The sequence below is a fragment of the Stegostoma tigrinum genome, chromosome 42, assembly GCF_030684315.1.
Source record: "Stegostoma tigrinum isolate sSteTig4 chromosome 42, sSteTig4.hap1, whole genome shotgun sequence".
Taxonomy (NCBI): Eukaryota; Metazoa; Chordata; class Chondrichthyes; order Orectolobiformes; family Stegostomatidae; genus Stegostoma; species Stegostoma tigrinum.
The window spans coordinates 15,860,042-15,876,420 of NC_081395.1; positions in this window are offsets into that span (position 1 = coordinate 15,860,042).

Consider the following 16,379-nt stretch of genomic DNA (forward strand, 5'->3'; position numbering starts at 1 on the left):
GAGAGAGTGTGCCTGTGTGAGTGAGGGGAGAGAGTGTGTGTGAGTGAGGGGAGAGAGAGAGAGAGAGAGAGAGAGAGAGAGAGAGAGAGTGTGTGTGAGTGAGAGTCAGGGGAGAGGGAGAGTGTGTGTGTGTGAGGGGAGAGAGAGTGTGTGTGAGGGGAGAGAGAGTGTGTGTGTGTGTGAGGGGAGAGAGCGTGTGTGTGAGAGTGAGGGGAGAGAGAGAGTGTGTGTGTGAGTGAGGGAAGAGAGAGAATGTGTGTATGAGAGGGGAGAGAGAGTGTGTGAATGAGGGGGCGTAGACAGTGTGTGTAATAGAGTGGGGGGGGGAGAGAGAGTGTGTGTGTGTGTGTGTGTGTGTGTGTGTGTGTGGGCAGAGAGTGTGTGTGTGTGAGACGGTAGAGAGTGTGTGTGTGTGAGGGGAGAGAGAGTGTGTGTGTGTATGTGTGTGTGTGTTTGTGTGTGTGTGTGAGGGGAGAGACAGCGTGTGTGTGAGGGGTGAGAGAGAGTGAGAGTGTGTGTGAGAGTGAGGGGACAGAGAGAGTGTGAGAGAGTGAGGGGAGAGAGTGTGTGTGAAGGGAGAGAGACAGAGTGTGTGAGGGGAGAGAGTGTGAGTGTGTGAGGGGTGAGTGTGTGAGGGGAGAGAGAGAGTGTGTGTGTGAGAGTGAGGGGAGAGAGTGTGAGTGTGTGTGTGAGGGGAGAGAGTGTATGTGTGAGGGGAGAGACAGAGTGTATGTGTGAGTGAGGGGGGAAGGAGAGAGAGAGAGAGAGGGTGTGTGTGTGTGTGTGTGTGTGTGTGTGTGTGTATGTGTGTGTGTGTGTGTGTGTGTGTGTGTGGAGAGAGTGTGTGTGGGAGTGAGGGGAGAGAGAGTGTGTGTGTGTGTGTGTGTGTGTGTGTGTGTGTGTGTGTGTGTGAGGGGAGAGAGAGTTTGAGTGTGAGTGTGGGGAGAGAGAGAGGGTGTGAGAGTGAGGGGAGAGAGAGTGTGTGTGTGTGTGTGAGTGAGGGGAGAGAGAGAGTGTGTTTGTGAGGGGAGACGGAGAGTGTGTGTGAGGGGAGAGAGAGACTGTGTGAGGGGAGAGAGAGAGAGTGTGTGTGAGGGGAGAGTGTGTGTGTGTGTGTGTGAGTGAGGGGAGTGAGAGAGTGTGTGTGAGAGCGGGGGATAGAGAGATAGAGTGTGTGTGTGTGAGGGAGAGAGAGTGTGTGAATGAGGGGGCGCAGAAAGTGTGTCTAATTGAGCGGGGTGGGGAGAGAGAGAGTGTGTGTGAGTGAGAGTGAGGGGAGACAGAGAGTGTGTGTGAGTGAGAGTGAGGGGAGAGAGACAGTGTCCGTGAGTGAGGGGAGAGAGAGTGTGTGAATGAGGGGGTGCAGAAAGTGTGTCTAATTGAGCGGGGTGGGGAGAGAGAGTGTGCCTGTGTGTGTGAGGGGAGAGAGTGTGTGTGAGTGAGGGGAGAGAGAGTGTGTGAGTGAGGGGAGAGAGAGAGAGAGAGAGAGAGAGAGTGTGTGTTTGTGTGTGTGTGTGTGTGTGTGTGTGTGTGTGTGTGTGGAGAGAGTGTGTGTGGGAGTGAGGGGAGAGAGTGTGTGTGTGTGAATGAGGGGAGAGAGTGTGTGAGTGTGAGGGGAGAGAGAGTGTGTGTGTGAGGGGAGAGAGAGTGTGTGTGTGTGAGGGGAGAGAGAGAGAGAGTGTGTGTGAGAGTGAGGGGAGAGAGAGAGTGTGTGTGAGTGCAGGGAGAGAGAGAGAGTGTGAGAGTGAGGGGATAGAGAGAGAGAGTGTGTGTGTGTGAGGGGAGAGAGAGTGTGTGAATGAGGCAGAAAGTGTGTCTAATGGAGCGGGGTGGGGAGAGAGAGTTTGAGCGTGTGTACGTGATGGGAGAGAGTGTGTGTATGTGAGAGTGAGGGGAGAGAGAGAGTGTGTGTGTGTGTGTGTGTGTGAGGGGAGAGAGAGAGTGTGTGTGAGGAGGGGAGAGTGTGTGTGTGAGCAAGGGGACTGTGTGTGTGTGTGTGTGTGCGTGTCTGTGAGTGAGAGTAAGGGAAGAGAGAGTGTGTGAGAGTGAGGAGAGAGAGTGTGTGTGAGTGAGGGGAGAGAGAGTGTGTGTGCGAGTGAGGGGAGAGAGAGTGTATGTGAGGGGAGAGTGTGTTTGTGTGTGTGTGTGTGTGAGGGGAGAGAGAGAGAGAGAGAGAGAGAGAGTGTGTGTGTGTGTGTGTGTGTGTGTGAGGGGTGAGAGTGTGTGAGTGAGAGTGATGGGAGACAGAGTGTGTGTGAGTGAGAGTCAGGGGAGAGGGAGAGTGTGTGTGTGTGAGGGGAGAGAGAGAGTGTGAGTGAGAGTGAGGGGAGAGAGAGTGTGTGTGAGTGAGAGTGAGGGGAGAGAGAGAGTGTGTGTGTGTGTGTGTGTGTGAGGGGAGAGAGAGTTTGAGTGTGAGTGTGGGGAGAGAGAGAGGGTGTGAGAGTGAGGGGAGAGAGAGTGTGTGTGTGAGGGGAGAGAGAGAGTGTGTGTGAGGGGAGAGAGAGGGGAGAGAGAGAGTGTGAGTGAGTGTGGGGAGAGAGAGAGTCTGTGTGAGAGTGAGGGGAGAGAGAGAGTGTGTGAGGGGATAGAGAGAGTGTGTGTGTGTGTGTGAGGGGAGAGAGTGTGTGTGAGTGAGAGTGAGGAGAGAGAGAGTGTGTGTGTGTGTGTGAGTGAGGGGAGAGAGAGAGAGTGCGTGTGTGTGTGAGAGTGAGGGGAGAGAGTGTGTGTGTGTGTGAGTGAGGGGAGAGAGAGAGTGTGTGTGTGAGGGGAGAGAGAGTGTGTGAATGAGGGGGCGCAGAAAGTGTGTCTAATTGAGCGGGGTGGGGAGAGAGAGAGTGTGTGCGTGTGTGTGTGAGGGGAGAGAGTGTGTGTGTGAGGGTGAGGGGAGAGAGAGAGTGTGTGTGTGTGTGTGTGTGTGGGGAAGAGAGTGTGTGTGTGAGAGTGAGGGGAGAGAGAGTGTGTGTGTGTGTGTGTGTGTGGGGAAAGAGAGTGTGTGTGTGAGTGAGGGGAGAGAGAGAGAGAGAGAGTGAGAGTGTGTGTGTGTGTGTGAGTGAGGGGAGAGAGGGTGTGTGAGTGAGTGAGGGGAGAGAGAGTGTGTCTGTGTGTGAGAGTGAGAGGAGAGAGAGAGAGTGTGTGTGTGTGTGTGTGTGTGTGTGTGTGTGTGTGAGGGGAGAGAGTGTGTGTGAGTGAGGGGAGAGAGAGAGTGTGTGTGTGTGAGTGAGGGGAGAGAGAGTGTGTGTGTGTGAGTGAGGGGAGAGAGAGAGTGTGTGTGTGTGAGGGGAGAGAGAGAGTGTGTGTGAGTGAGGGGAGAGAGAGTGTGTGTGTGTGAGGGGAGAGAGAGAGAGAGAGAGCGTGAGTGTGAGTGTAAGAGAGAGACTGAGGGGAGAGAGACTGTGTGTGAGAGTGAGGGGAGAGAGTGAGTGTGTGTGAGTGAGCGGAGAGAGAGTGAGTGTGAGAGTGAGGGGAGAGAGTGTGTGTGAGAGTGAGGGGAGAGAGAGATTGTGTGTGTGTGTGAGTAAGGGGAGAGAGAGTGTGTGTGTGAGAGTGAGGGGAGAGAGAGTGTGTGTGTGTGAGAGTGAGAGTGTGTGTGAGGGGAGAGAGTGTGTGTGTGTGAGTGAGGGGAGAGAGTGAGTGTGTGTGAGTGAGCGGAGAGAGAGTGAGTGTGAGAGTGAGGGGAGAGAGTGTGTGTGAGAGTGAGGGGAGAGAGAGATTGTGTGTGTGTGTGAGTAAGGGGAGAGAGAGTGTGTGTGTGAGAGTGAGGGGAGAGAGAGAGTGTGTGTGTGTGAGTGAGGGGAGAGAGAGTGTGTGTGCGAGTGAGGGGAGAGAGAGTGTGTGTGAGGGGAGAGTGTATTTGTGTGTGTGTGTGTGTGTGTGTGTGTATGAGAGAGACAGAGAGGGAGAGAGTGAGGGGAGAGAGAGTGTGTGTGTGTGAGTGAGGGGAGAGTGTGTCTGCGAGTGAGGGGAGAGAGTATGTGTGCGAGTGAGGGGAGAGAGAGTGTGTGAGGGTGAGGGCAGAGAGTGTGTGTGCGAGTGCGGGGACAGAGAGTGCGTGTGGGAGAGAGAGTGTGTGTGTGAGTGAGGGGAGAGAGAGAGAGAGAGAGAGAGAGAGAGAGAGAGAGTGTGTGTGAGTGAGAGTCAGGGGAGAGGGAGAGTGTGTGTGTGTGAGGGGAGAGAGAGTGTGTGTGAGGGGAGAGAGAGTGTGTGTGTGTGAGGGGAGAGAGCGTGTGTGTGAGAGTGAGGGGAGAGAGAGTGTGTGCGTGTGTGTGTGAGGGGAGAGAGTGTGTGTGTGAGGGTGAGGGGAGAGAGAGTGTGTGTGTGTGTGTGTGTGTGTGTGTGGGGAAAGAGAGTGTGTGTGTGAGAGTGAGGGGAGAGAGAGTGTGTGTGTGTGTGTGTGTGTGTGGGGAAAGAGAGTGTGTGTGTGAGTGAGGGGAGAGAGTATGTGTGTGAGAGTGAGGGGAGAGTGTGTGTGTGTGTGTGTGTGAGTGAGCGGAGAGAAAGTGTGTGTGAGAGTGAGAGGAGAGAGAGAGTGTGTGTGTGTGTGTGTGTGTGTGTGTGTGTGTGTGTGAGTGAGGGGAGAGAGAGAGTGTGTGTGTGTGAGTGAGGGGAGAGAGTGTGTGTGTGTGTGAGTGAGGGGAGAGAGAGAGTGTGTGTGTGTGAGGGGAGAGAGAGAGTGTGTGTGAGTGAGGGGAGAGAGAGTGTGTGTGTGTGAGGGGAGAGAGAGAGAGAGAGAGCGTGAGTGTGAGTGTAAGAGAGAGACTGAGGGGAGAGAGACTGTGTGTGAGAGTGAGGGGAGAGAGTGAGTGTGTGTGAGTGAGCGGAGAGAGAGTGAGTGTGAGAGTGAGGGGAGAGAGTGTGTGTGAGAGTGAGGGGAGAGAGAGATTGTGTGTGTGTGTGAGTAAGGGGAGAGAGAGTGTGTGTGTGAGAGTGAGGGGAGAGAGAGTGTGTGTGTGTGAGAGTGAGAGTGTGTGTGAGGGGAGAGAGTGTGTGTGTGTGAGTGAGGGGAGAGAGTGAGTGTGTGTGAGTGAGCGGAGAGAGAGTGAGTGTGAGAGTGAGGGGAGAGAGTGTGTGTGAGAGTGAGGGGAGAGAGAGATTGTGTGTGTGTGTGAGTAAGGGGAGAGAGAGTGTGTGTGTGAGAGTGAGGGGAGAGAGAGAGTGTGTGTGTGTGTGTGAGGGGAGAGAGAGTGTGTGAATGAGGGGGCGCAGAAAGTGTGTCTAATGGAGCGGGGTGGGGAGAGAGAGTGTGAGCGTGTGTACGTGATGGGAGAGAGTGTGTGTATGTGAGATTGAGGGGAGAGAGAGAGTGTGTGTGTGTGTGTGTGTGTGTGAGGGGAGAGAGAGAGTGTGTGTGAGGAGGGGAGAGTGTGTGTGTGAGCAAGGGGACAGTGTGTGTGTGTGTGTGTGTCTGTGAGTGAGAGTGAGGGAAGAGAGAGTGTGTGAGAGTGAGGAGAGAGAGTGTGTGTGAGTGAGGGGAGAGAGTGTGTGTGCGAGTGAGGGGAGAGAGAGTGTGTGTGAGGGGAGAGTGTATTTGTGTGTGTGTGTGTGTGTGTGTGTGTGTGTGTATGAGAGAGACAGAGAGGGAGAGAGTGAGGGGAGAGAGAGTGTGTGTGTGTGAGTGAGGGGAGAGTGTGTCTGCGAGTGAGGGGAGAGAGTATGTGTGCGAGTGAGGGGAGAGAGAGTGTGTGAGGGTGAGGGCAGAGAGTGTGTGTGCGAGTGCGGGGACAGAGAGTGCGTGTGGGAGAGAGAGTGTGTGTGTGAGTGAGGGGAGACAGCACGTGTCCGAGTGAGGGGAGAGAGAGTGCGTGTACGAGTGAGGGGACAGAGAGTGCGTGAGGGGACAGAGAGTGCGTGTGGGGAGAGAGAGTGTGTGTGTGTGAGGGGAGAGAGAGTGTGTGTGAGAGTGAGGGGAGAGAGTGAGTGTGTGTGAGTGAGGGGAGAGAGTGTGTTCGTGAGAGTGAGGGGAGAGAGAGAGTGTGTGTGTAAGCGGAGAGAAAGTGTGTGTGTGTGAGAGTGAGGGGAGAGAGAGTGTGTGTGAGGGGAGAGAGAGTGTGTGTGACGAGGGGAGAGTGTGTGTGAGCGAGGAGAGAGTGTGTGTGTGTGAACAAGGGGACTGTGTGTGTGTGTGTCTGTGAGTGAGAGTGAGGGAAGAGAGAGTGTGTGAGAGTGAGGAGAGAGAGTGTGTGTCTGAGAGTGAGGGGAGAGAGAGTGTGTGTGTGTGTGTGTGTGTGTGTGTGAGGGGAGAGTGAGTGTGTGCGAGCGAGGGGGGAGAGAGTGTGTGTCCTAGTGAGGAGAGAGATTGTGTGTGATGGGAGAGAGTGTGTGTGTGTGTGACAGAGAGAGTGAGGGGAGAAGGCGTGTGTGTGTGTGTGTGAGTGGAGAGAGAGTGTGTGCAAGTGAAGGGAGAGAGAGTGTGTGTGCGAGTGAGGGGAGAGAGTGTGTGTGTGTGTGTGAGGGGAGAGTGTGTGTGTGTGTGTGTGTGTGTGTGTGTGTGAGAGGGAGAGAGAGAGAGAGACGGGAGAGCGTGTGCGTGTGTGAGAGAGTGGGGAGAGAGAGCGTGTGTGTGTGAGTGAGGGGAGAGACAGTGTGTGCGAGTGACGGGAGAGAGAGAGAGAGAGAGTGAGAGTGTGTGTGTGTGTGAGTGAGGGGAGAGAGGGTGTGTGAGTGAGTGAGGGGAGAGAGAGTGTGTCTGTGTGTGTGAGTGAGGGGAGAGAGTGTGTGTTTGAGAGTGAGGGGAGAGAGTGTGTGTGTGAGAGTGAGTGGAGAGAGAATGTGTGTGAGAGTGAGGGGAGAGAGAGTGTGTGTGAGAGTGAGGGGAGAGAGTGTGTGTGAAGGGAGAGAGACAGAATGTGTGAGGGGAGAGAGAGTGTGTGTGTGAGAGTGAGGGGATTGAGAGAGTGTGTGTGTGTATGAGGGGAGAGAGAGTGTGTGAATGAGGGGGCGCAGAAAGTGTGTCTAATTGAGCAGGGTGGGGAGAGAGAGAGTGTGTGTGTGTGAGAGTGAGGGGAGAGAGAGTGTGTGTGTGAGAGTGAGGGGAGAGAGAGTGTGTGTGAGAGTGAGGGGAGAGAGTGTGTGTGAAGGGAGAGAGACAGAATGTGTGAGGGGAGAGAGAGTGTGTGTGTGAGAGTGAGGGGAGAGACAGTGTGTGTGTGTGTAAGGGGAGAGAGAGTGTGTGTGAGTGAGAGTGAGGGGAGAGAGAGTGTGTGTGTGAAAGTGAGGGGAGGGAGAGAGTGTCTGTGAAAGTGAGCGGAGAGAGAGAGAGTGTGTGTGTGAGGGGAGAGAGTGTGTGTGGAGGGAGAGAGACAGAATGTGAGAGGGGAGGGAGTGTGTGAGTGTGTGTAGTGAGGGGAGAGAGACAGTTTGTGTGTGTGTGTGTGTGTGTGAGGGGAGAGAGAGTGTGTGTGAGTGAGGGGAGAGAGAGAGTGTGTGTGAGGGGAGAGAGAGTGTGTGAATGAGGGGGCGCAGAAAGTGTGTCTAACTGAGCGGGGTGGGGAGAGGGAGAGTGTGCCTGTGTGTGTGAGGGGAGAGAGTGTGTGAGAGTGAGGGGAGAGAGAGGGAGATAGTGTGTGTGTGTGTGTGTGTGTGTGTGTGTGTGTGTGTGTGTGAGGGGAGAGAGTGTGTGTGTGTGAGTGAGGGGAGAGAGAGAGTGTGTGTGTGTGTGTGAGGGGAGAGTGTGTGTGTGTGTGTGAGTGAGGGGAGTGAGAGAGTGTGTGTGAGAGCGTGGGATAGAGAGATAGAGTGTGTGTGTGTAAGGGAGAGAGAGTGTGTGAATGAGGGGGCGCAGAAAGTGTGTCTAATTGAGCGGGGTGGGGAGAGAGAGAGAGTGTGTGTGAGTGAGAGTGAGGGGAGACAGAGAGTGTGTGTGAGTGAGAGTGAGGGGAGAGAGAGAGTGTCTGTGAGTGAGGGGAGAGAGAGTGTGTGAATGAGGGGGCGCAGAAAGTGTGTCTAATTGAGCGGGGTGGGGAGAGAGAGTGTGCCTGTGTGTGTGAGGGGAGAGAGTGTGTGTGAGTGAGGGGAGAGAGAGAGAGAGAGAGAGAGAGAGAGAGTGTGTGTGAGTGAGAGTCAGGGGAGAGGGAGAGTGTGTGTGTGTGAGGGGAGAGAGAGTGTGTGTGTGTGAGGGGAGAGAGCGTGTGTGTGAGAGTGAGGGGAGAGAGAGAGTGTGTGTGTGAGTGAGGGAAGAGAGAGAATGTGTGTTTGAGAGGGGAGAGAGAGTGTGTGAATGAGGGGGCGTAGACAGTGTGTGTAATAGAGTGGGGGGGGGAGAGAGAGTGTGTGTGTGTGTGTGTGTGTGTGTGTGTGGGCAGAGAGTGTGTGTGTGTGAGACGGTAGAGAGTGTGTGTGTGAGGGGAGAGAGAGTGTGTGTGTGTATGTGTGTGTGTGTTTGTGTGTGTGTGTGAGGGGAGAGAGAGCGTGTGTGTGAGGGGTGAGAGAGAGTGAGAGTGTGTGTGAGAGTGAGGGGACAGAGAGAGTGAGAGAGAGTGAGGGGAGAGAGTGTGTGTGAAGGGAGAGAGACAGAGTGTGTGAGGGGAGAGAGTGTGAGTGTGTGAGGGGTGAGTGTGTGAGGGGAGAGAGAGAGTGTGTGTGTGAGAGTGAGGGGAGAGAGTGTGAGTGTGTGTGTGAGGGGAGAGAGTGTATGTGTGAGGGGAGAGACAGAGTGTATGTGTGAGTGAGGGGGGAAGGAGAGAGAGAGAGAGGGTGTGTGTGTGTGTGTGTGTGTGTGTGTGTGTGTGTGGAGAGAGTGTGTGTGGGAGTGAGGGGAGAGAGAGTGTGTGTGTGTGTGTGTGTGTGTGTGTGTGTGTGTGTGTGAGGGGAGAGAGAGTTTGAGTGTGAGTGTGGGGAGAGAGAGAGGGTGTGAGAGTGAGGGGAGAGAGAGTGTGTGTGAGTGAGAGTGAGGGGAGAGAGACAGTGTCTGTGAGTGAGGGGAGAGAGAGTGTGTGAATGAGGGGGTGCAGAAAGTGTGTCTAATTGAGCGGGGTGGGGAGAGAGAGTGTGCCTGTGTGTGTGAGGGGAGAGAGTGTGTGTGAGTGAGGGGAGAGAGAGAGAGAGAGAGAGAGAGAGAGAGTGTGTGTGTGTGTGCGTGTCTGTGAGTGAGAGTGAGGGAAGAGAGAGTGTGTGAGAGTGAGGAGAGAGAGTGTGTGTGAGTGAGGGGAGAGAGAGTGTGTGTGCGAGTGAGGGGAGAGAGAGTGTGTGTGAGGGGAGAGTGTGTTTGTGTGTGTGTGTGTGTGAGAGGGGAGAGAGAGAGAGAGAGAGAGTGTGTGTGTGTGTGTGTGAGGGGGGAGAGAGAGAGAGAGAGAGAGTGTGTGTGTGTGTGTGTGTGTGTGAGGGGTGAGAGTGTGTGAGTGAGAGTGATGGGAGACAGAGTGTGTGTGAGTGAGAGTCAGGGGAGAGGGAGAGTGTGTGTGTGTGAGGGGAGAGAGAGAGTGTGAGTGAGAGTGAGGGGAGAGAGAGTGTGTGTGTGTGAGAGTGAGGGGAGAGAGAGTGAGTGTGTGTGTGTGAGGGGAGAGTGTGTGTGTGAGGGGAGAGAGAGAGAGTGTGTGTGTGAGTGAGAGGAGAGAGAGAGAGAGTGTGTCTGTGAGTGAGGGGAGAGAGAGTGCGTGTGTGTGAGGGGAGAGAGAGTGTGTGTGAGTGAGGGGAGAGAGTGTGTGTGTGTGAGTGAGGGGAGCGAGAGTACGTGAGTGAGAGTGAGGGGAGAGAGAGAGTGTGTGTGTGTGAGTGAGGGAAGAGAGTGTGTTTGTGAGTGAGGGTAGAGAGAGTGTGTGTATGAGAGGGGAGAGAGAGTGTGTGAATGAGGGGCGCAGACAGTGTGTGTAATTGAGTGGGGTGGGGAGAGAGAGAGAGTGTGTGTGTGAGAGTGAGGGGAGAGAGAGTGAGTGTGTGTGTGTGAGGGGAGAGTGTTTGTGTGTGAGAGGGGAGAGAGAGTGTGTGTGTGTGAGTGAGGGGAGAGAGAGAGAGTGTGTCTGTGTGTGTGTGTGAGTGAGGGGAGAGAGAGTGTGTCTGTGTGTGTGAGTGAGGGGAGAGAGTGTGTGTTTGAGAGTGAGGGGAGAGAGTGTGTGTGTGAGAGTGAGTGGAGAGAGAATGTGTGTGAGAGTGAGGGGAGAGAGAGTGTGTGTGAGAGTGAGGGGAGAGAGTGTGTGTGAAGGGAGAGAGACAGAATGTGTGAGGGGAGAGAGAGTGTGTGTGTGAGAGTGAGGGGATTGAGAGAGTGTGTGTGTGTATGAGGGGAGAGAGAGTGTGTGAATGAGGGGGCGCAGAAAGTGTGTCTAATTGAGCAGGGTGGGGAGAGAGAGAGTGTGTGTGTGTGAGGGGAGAGAGAGTGTGCGTGAGTGAGAGTGAGGGGAGAGACAGTGTGTGTGTGTGTAAGGGGAGAGAGAGTGTGTGTGAGTGAGAGTGAGGGGAGAGAGAGTGTGTGTGTGAAAGTGAGGGGAGGGAGAGAGTGTCTGTGAAAGTGAGCGGAGAGAGAGAGTGTGTGTGTGAGGGGAGAGAGTGTGTGTGGAGGGAGAGAGACAGAATGTGAGAGGGGAGGGAGTGTGTGAGTGTGTGTAGTGAGGGGAGAGAGACAGTTTGTGTGTGTGTGTGTGTGTGTGTGAGGGGAGAGAGAGTGTGTGTGAGTGAGGGGAGAGAGAGTGTGTGTGTGAGGGGAGAGAGAGTGTGTGAATGGGGGGGCGCAGAAAGTGTGTCTAATTGAGCGGGGTGGGGAGAGGGAGAGTGTGCCTGTGTGTGTGAGGGGAGAGAGTGTGTGAGAGTGAGGGGAGAGAGAGGGAGATAGTGTGTGTGTGTGTGTGTGTGTGTGTGTGTGTGTGTGTGTGTGAGGGGAGAGAGTGTGTGTGTGTGAGTGAGGGGAGAGAGAGAGTGTGTGTGTGTGTGAGGGGAGAGTGTGTGTGTGTGTGTGAGTGAGGGGAGTGAGAGAGTGTGTGTGAGAGCGTGGGATAGAGAGATAGAGTGTGTGTGTGTAAGGGAGAGAGAGTGTGTGAATGAGGGGGCGCAGAAAGTGTGTCTAATTGAGCGGGGTGGGGAGAGAGAGAGAGTGTGTGTGAGTGAGAGTGAGGGGAGACAGAGAGTGTGTGTGAGTGAGAGTGAGGGGAGAGAGAGAGTGTCTGTGAGTGAGGGGAGAGAGAGTGTGTGAATGAGGGGGCGCAGAAAGTGTGTCTAATTGAGCGGGGTGGGGAGAGAGAGTGTGCCTGTGTGTGTGAGGGGAGAGAGTGTGTGTGAGTGAGGGGAGAGAGAGAGAGAGAGAGAGAGAGAGAGAGAGAGAGTGTGTGTGAGTGAGAGTCAGGGGAGAGGGAGAGTGTGTGTGTGTGAGGGGAGAGAGAGTGTGTGTGTGTGAGGGGAGAGAGCGTGTGTGTGAGAGTGAGGGGAGAGAGAGAGTGTGTGTGTGAGTGAGGGAAGAGAGAGAATGTGTGTATGAGAGGGGAGAGAGAGTGTGTGAATGAGGGGGCGTAGACAGTGTGTGTAATAGAGTGGGGGGGGGAGAGAGAGTGTGTGTGTGTGTGTGTGTGTGGGCAGAGAGTGTGTGTGTGTGAGACGGTAGAGAGTGTGTGTGTGAGGGGAGAGAGAGTGTGTGTGTGTATGTGTGTGTGTGTTTGTGTGTGTGTGTGAGGGGAGAGAGAGCGTGTGTGTGAGGGGTGAGAGAGAGTGAGAGTGTGTGTGAGAGTGAGGGGACAGAGAGAGTGAGAGAGAGTGAGGGGAGAGAGTGTGTGTGAAGGGAGAGAGACAGAGTGTGTGAGGGGAGAGAGTGTGAGTGTGTGAGGGGTGAGTGTGTGAGGGGAGAGAGAGAGTGTGTGTGTGAGAGTGAGGGGAGAGAGTGTGAGTGTGTGTGTGAGGGGAGAGAGTGTATGTGTGAGGGGAGAGACAGAGTGTATGTGTGAGTGAGGGGGGAAGGAGAGAGAGAGAGAGGGTGTGTGTGTGTGTGTGTGTGTGTGTGTGTGTGTGGAGAGAGTGTGTGTGGGAGTGAGGGGAGAGAGAGTGTGTGTGTGTGTGTGTGTGTGTGTGTGTGTGTGTGAGGGGAGAGAGAGTTTGAGTGTGAGTGTGGGGAGAGAGAGAGGGTGTGAGAGTGAGGGGAGAGAGAGTGTGTGTGAGTGAGAGTGAGGGGAGAGAGACAGTGTCTGTGAGTGAGGGGAGAGAGAGTGTGTGAATGAGGGGGTGCAGAAAGTGTGTCTAATTGAGCGGGGTGGGGAGAGAGAGTGTGCCTGTGTGTGTGAGGGGAGAGAGTGTGTGTGAGTGAGGGGAGAGAGAGAGAGAGAGAGAGAGAGAGAGAGTGTGTGTGTGTGTGTGTGTGTGTGTGCGTGTCTGTGAGTGAGAGTGAGGGAAGAGAGAGTGTGTGAGAGTGAGGAGAGAGAGTGTGTGTGAGTGAGGGGAGAGAGAGTGTGTGTGCGAGTGAGGGGAGAGAGAGTGTGTGTGAGGGGAGAGTGTGTTTGTGTGTGTGTGTGTGTGAGAGGGGAGAGAGAGAGAGAGAGAGAGAGTGTGTGTGTGTGTGTGTGTGTGTGTGTGTGTGTGTGAGGGGGGAGAGAGAGAGAGAGAGAGAGTGTGTGTGTGTGTGTGTGTGTGTGAGGGGTGAGAGTGTGTGAGTGAGAGTGATGGGAGACAGAGTGTGTGTGAGTGAGAGTCAGGGGAGAGGGAGAGTGTGTGTGTGTGAGGGGAGAGAGAGAGTGTGAGTGAGAGTGAGGGGAGAGAGAGTGTGTGTGTGTGAGAGTGAGGGGAGAGAGAGTGAGTGTGTGTGTGTGAGGGGAGAGTGTGTGTGTGAGGGGAGAGAGAGAGAGTGTGTGTGTGAGTGAGAGGAGAGAGAGAGAGAGTGTGTCTGTGAGTGAGGGGAGAGAGAGTGCGTGTGTGTGAGGGGAGAGAGAGTGTGTGTGAGTGAGGGGAGAGAGTGTGTGTGTGTGAGTGAGGGGAGCGAGAGTACGTGAGTGAGAGTGAGGGGAGAGAGAGAGTGTGTGTGTGTGAGTGAGGGAAGAGAGTGTGTTTGTGAGTGAGGGTAGAGAGAGTGTGTGTATGAGAGGGGAGAGAGAGTGTGTGAATGAGGGGCGCAGACAGTGTGTGTAATTGAGTGGGGTGGGGAGAGAGAGAGAGTGTGTGTGTGAGAGTGAGGGGAGAGAGAGTGAGTGTGTGTGTGTGAGGGGAGAGTGTTTGTGTGTGAGAGGGGAGAGAGAGTGTGTGTGTGTGAGTGAGGGGAGAGAGAGAGAGTGTGTCTGTGTGTGTGTGTGAGTGAGGGGAGAGAGTGTGTGTTTGAGAGTGAGGGTAGAGAGTGTGTGTGTGAGAGTGAGGGGAGAGAGAGAGTGTGTGTTTGTGTGTGTGAGGGGAGAGAGAGAGTGGGTGTGTGTGAGTGAGGAGAGAGAGAGTGTGTGTTTGAGAGTGAGGGGAGAGAGAGTGTGTGAATGAGGGGGTGCAGAAAGTGTGTCTAATTGAGCGGGGTGGGGAGAGAGAGTGTGCCTGTGTGTGTGAGGGGAGAGAGTGTGTGTGAGTGAGGGGAGAGAGGGAGAGAGAGAGAGAGAGAGAGAGAGAGAGAGTGTGTGTGTGTGTGTGTGTGTGTGTGTGTGTGGAGAGAGTGTGTGTGGGAGTGAGGGGAGAGAGTGTGTGTGTGTGAGTGAGGGGAGAGAGTGTGTGAGTGTGAGGGGAGAGAGAGTGTGTGTGTGAGGGGAGAGAGTGTGTGTGTGTGTGTGTGAGGGGAGAGAGAGAGAGAGTGTGTGTGAGAGTGAGGGGAGAGAGAGAGTGTGTGTGAGTGCAGGGAGAGACAGAGAGTGTGAGAGTGAGGGGATAGAGAGAGAGAGTGTGTGTGTGAGGGGAGAGAGAGTGTGTGAATGAGGGGGCGCAGAAAGTGTGTCTAATGGAGCGGGGTGGGGAGAGAGAGTGTGAGAGTGTGTACGTGATGGGAGAGAGTATGTGTATGTGAGAGTGAGGGGTGAGAGAGAGTGTGTGTGTGTGTGTGTGAGGGGAGAGAGAGAGTGTGTGTGAGTGAGAGTGAGGGGAGACAGAGAGTGTGTGTGAGTGAGAGTGAGGGGAGAGAGACAGTGTCTGTGAGTGAGGGGAGAGAGAGTGTGTGAATGAGGGGGTGCAGAAAGTGTGTCTAATTGAGCGGGGTGGGGAGAGAGAGTGTGCCTGTGTGTGTGAGGGGAGAGAGTGTGTGTGAGTGAGGGGAGAGAGAGAGAGAGAGAGTGTGTGTGTGTGTGTGTGTGTGCGTGTCTGTGAGTGAGAGTGAGGGAAGAGAGAGTGTGTGAGAGTGAGGAGAGAGAGTGTGTGTGAGTGAGGGGAGAGAGAGTGTGTGTGCGAGTGAGGGGAGAGAGAGTGTGTGTGAGGGGAGAGTGTGTTTGTGTGTGTGTGTGTGTGAGAGGGGAGAGAGAGAGAGAGAGAGTGTGTGTGTGTGTGTGTGTGTGTGTGTGTGTGAGGGGGGAGAGAGAGAGTGTGTCTGTGTGTGTGTGTGAGTGAGGGGAGAGAGTGTGTGTTTGAGAGTGAGGGTAGAGAGTGTGTGTGTGAGAGTGAGGGGAGAGAGAGAGAGTGTGTGTTTGTGTGTGTGAGGGGAGAGAGAGAGTGTGTGTGAGTGCAGGGAGAGACAGAGAGTGTGAGAGTGAGGGGATAGAGAGAGAGAGTGTGTGTGTGAGGGGAGAGAGAGTGTGTGAATGAGGGGGCGCAGAAAGTGTGTCTAATGGAGCGGGGTGGGGAGAGAGAGTGTGAGAGTGTGTACGTGATGGGAGAGAGTATGTGTATGTGAGAGTGAGGGGTGAGAGAGAGTGTGTGTGTGTGTGTGTGTGAGGGGAGAGAGAGAGTGTGTGTGAGGAGGGGAGAGTGTGTGTGTGAGCAAGGGGACAGTGTGTGTGTGTGTGCGTGTCTGTGAGTGAGAGTGAGGGAAGAGAGAGTGTGTGAGAGTGAGGGAAGAGAGAGTGTGTGAGAGTGAGGAGAGAGAGTGTGTGTGAGTGAGGGGAGAGAGAGTGTGTGTGCGAGTGAGGGGAGAGAGAGTGTGTGTGAGGGGAGAGTGTGTTTGTGCGTGTGTGTGTGTGAGGGGAGAGAGAGAGAGAGAGAGAGAGAGAGTGTGTGTGTGTGTGTGTGTGAGGGGGAGAGAGAGAGAGTGTGTGTGTGTGTGTGTGTGTGTGTGTGTGAGGGGTGAGTGTGTGTGAGTGAGAGTGATGGGAGACAGAGTGTGTGTGAGTGAGAGTCAGGGGAGAGGGAGAGTGTGTGTGTGTGAGGGGAGAGAGAGAGTGTGAGTGAGAGTGAGGGGAGAGAGAGTGTGTGTGAGTGAGAGTGAGGGGAGAGAGAGTGTGTGTGTGTGTGTGTGTGTGAGGGGAGAGAGAGAGTGTGTGTGAGTGAGGGGAGAGACAGAGTGTGTGTGAGTGAGGGGAGAGAGAGTGTCTGTGAGTGAGGGCAGAGAGAGAGTGTGTGTGTGAGGGGAGAGAGGGAGTGTGTGTGTGAGGGGAGAGAGAGAGTGTGTGTGAGGGGAGAGAGAGAGTGTGTGTGTGAGTGAGGGGAGAGAGAGAGAGTGTGTGAGAGTGTGTGTGTGTGAGTGTGAGGGGCGAGAGAGAATGTGTGTGTAGGAGTGAGGGGAGAGAGAGTGTGTGTGTGAGTGAGGGGAGAGAGAGTGTGTGTATGAGAGGGGAGAGAGAGTGTGTGAATGAGACGGCGCAGACAGTGTGTGTATTGAGTGGGGTGGGGAGAGAGAGAGTGTGTGTGTGTGAGAGTGAGGGGAGAGAGAGTGAGTGTGTGTGTGTGAGGGGAGAGTGTGTCTGTGAGTGAGGGGAGAGAGTGTGTGTGTGAGAGTGAGGGGAGAGAGAGTGCGTGTGTGTGAGGGGAGAGAGAGTGTCTGTGAGTGAGGGGAGAGAGTGTGTGTGAGAGAGTGAGGGGAGAGAGAGTGCGTGTGTGTGAGGGGAGAGAGAGTGTGTGTGAGTGAGGGGAGAGAGTGTGTGTGTGTGAGTGAGGGGAGCGAGAGTACGTGTGTGAGAGTGAGGGGAGAGAGAGAGTGTGTGTGTGAGTGAGGGAAGAGAGTGTGTTTGTGAGTGAGGGTAGAGAGAGTGTGTGTATGAGAGGGGAGAGAGAGTGTGTGAATGAGGGGCGCAGACAGTGTGTGTAATTGAGTGGGGTGGGGAGAGAGAGAGAGTGTGTGTGTGAGAGTGAGGGGAGAGAGAGTGAGTGTGTGTGTGTGAGGGGAGAGTGTTTGTGTGTGAGAGGGGAGAGAGAGTGTGTGTGTGTGTGAGGGGAGAGAGAGAGAGAGAGAGAGAGAGAGAGAGTGTGTGTGTGTGTGTGTGTGTGTGCGTGTCTGTGAGTGAGAGTGAGGGAAGAGAGAGTGTGTGAGAGTGAGGAGAGAGAGTGTGTGTGAGTGAGGGGAGAGAGAGTGTGTGTGCGAGTGAGGGGAGAGAGAGTGTGTGTGAGGGGAGAGTGTGTTTGTGTGTGTGTGTGTGTGAGAGGGG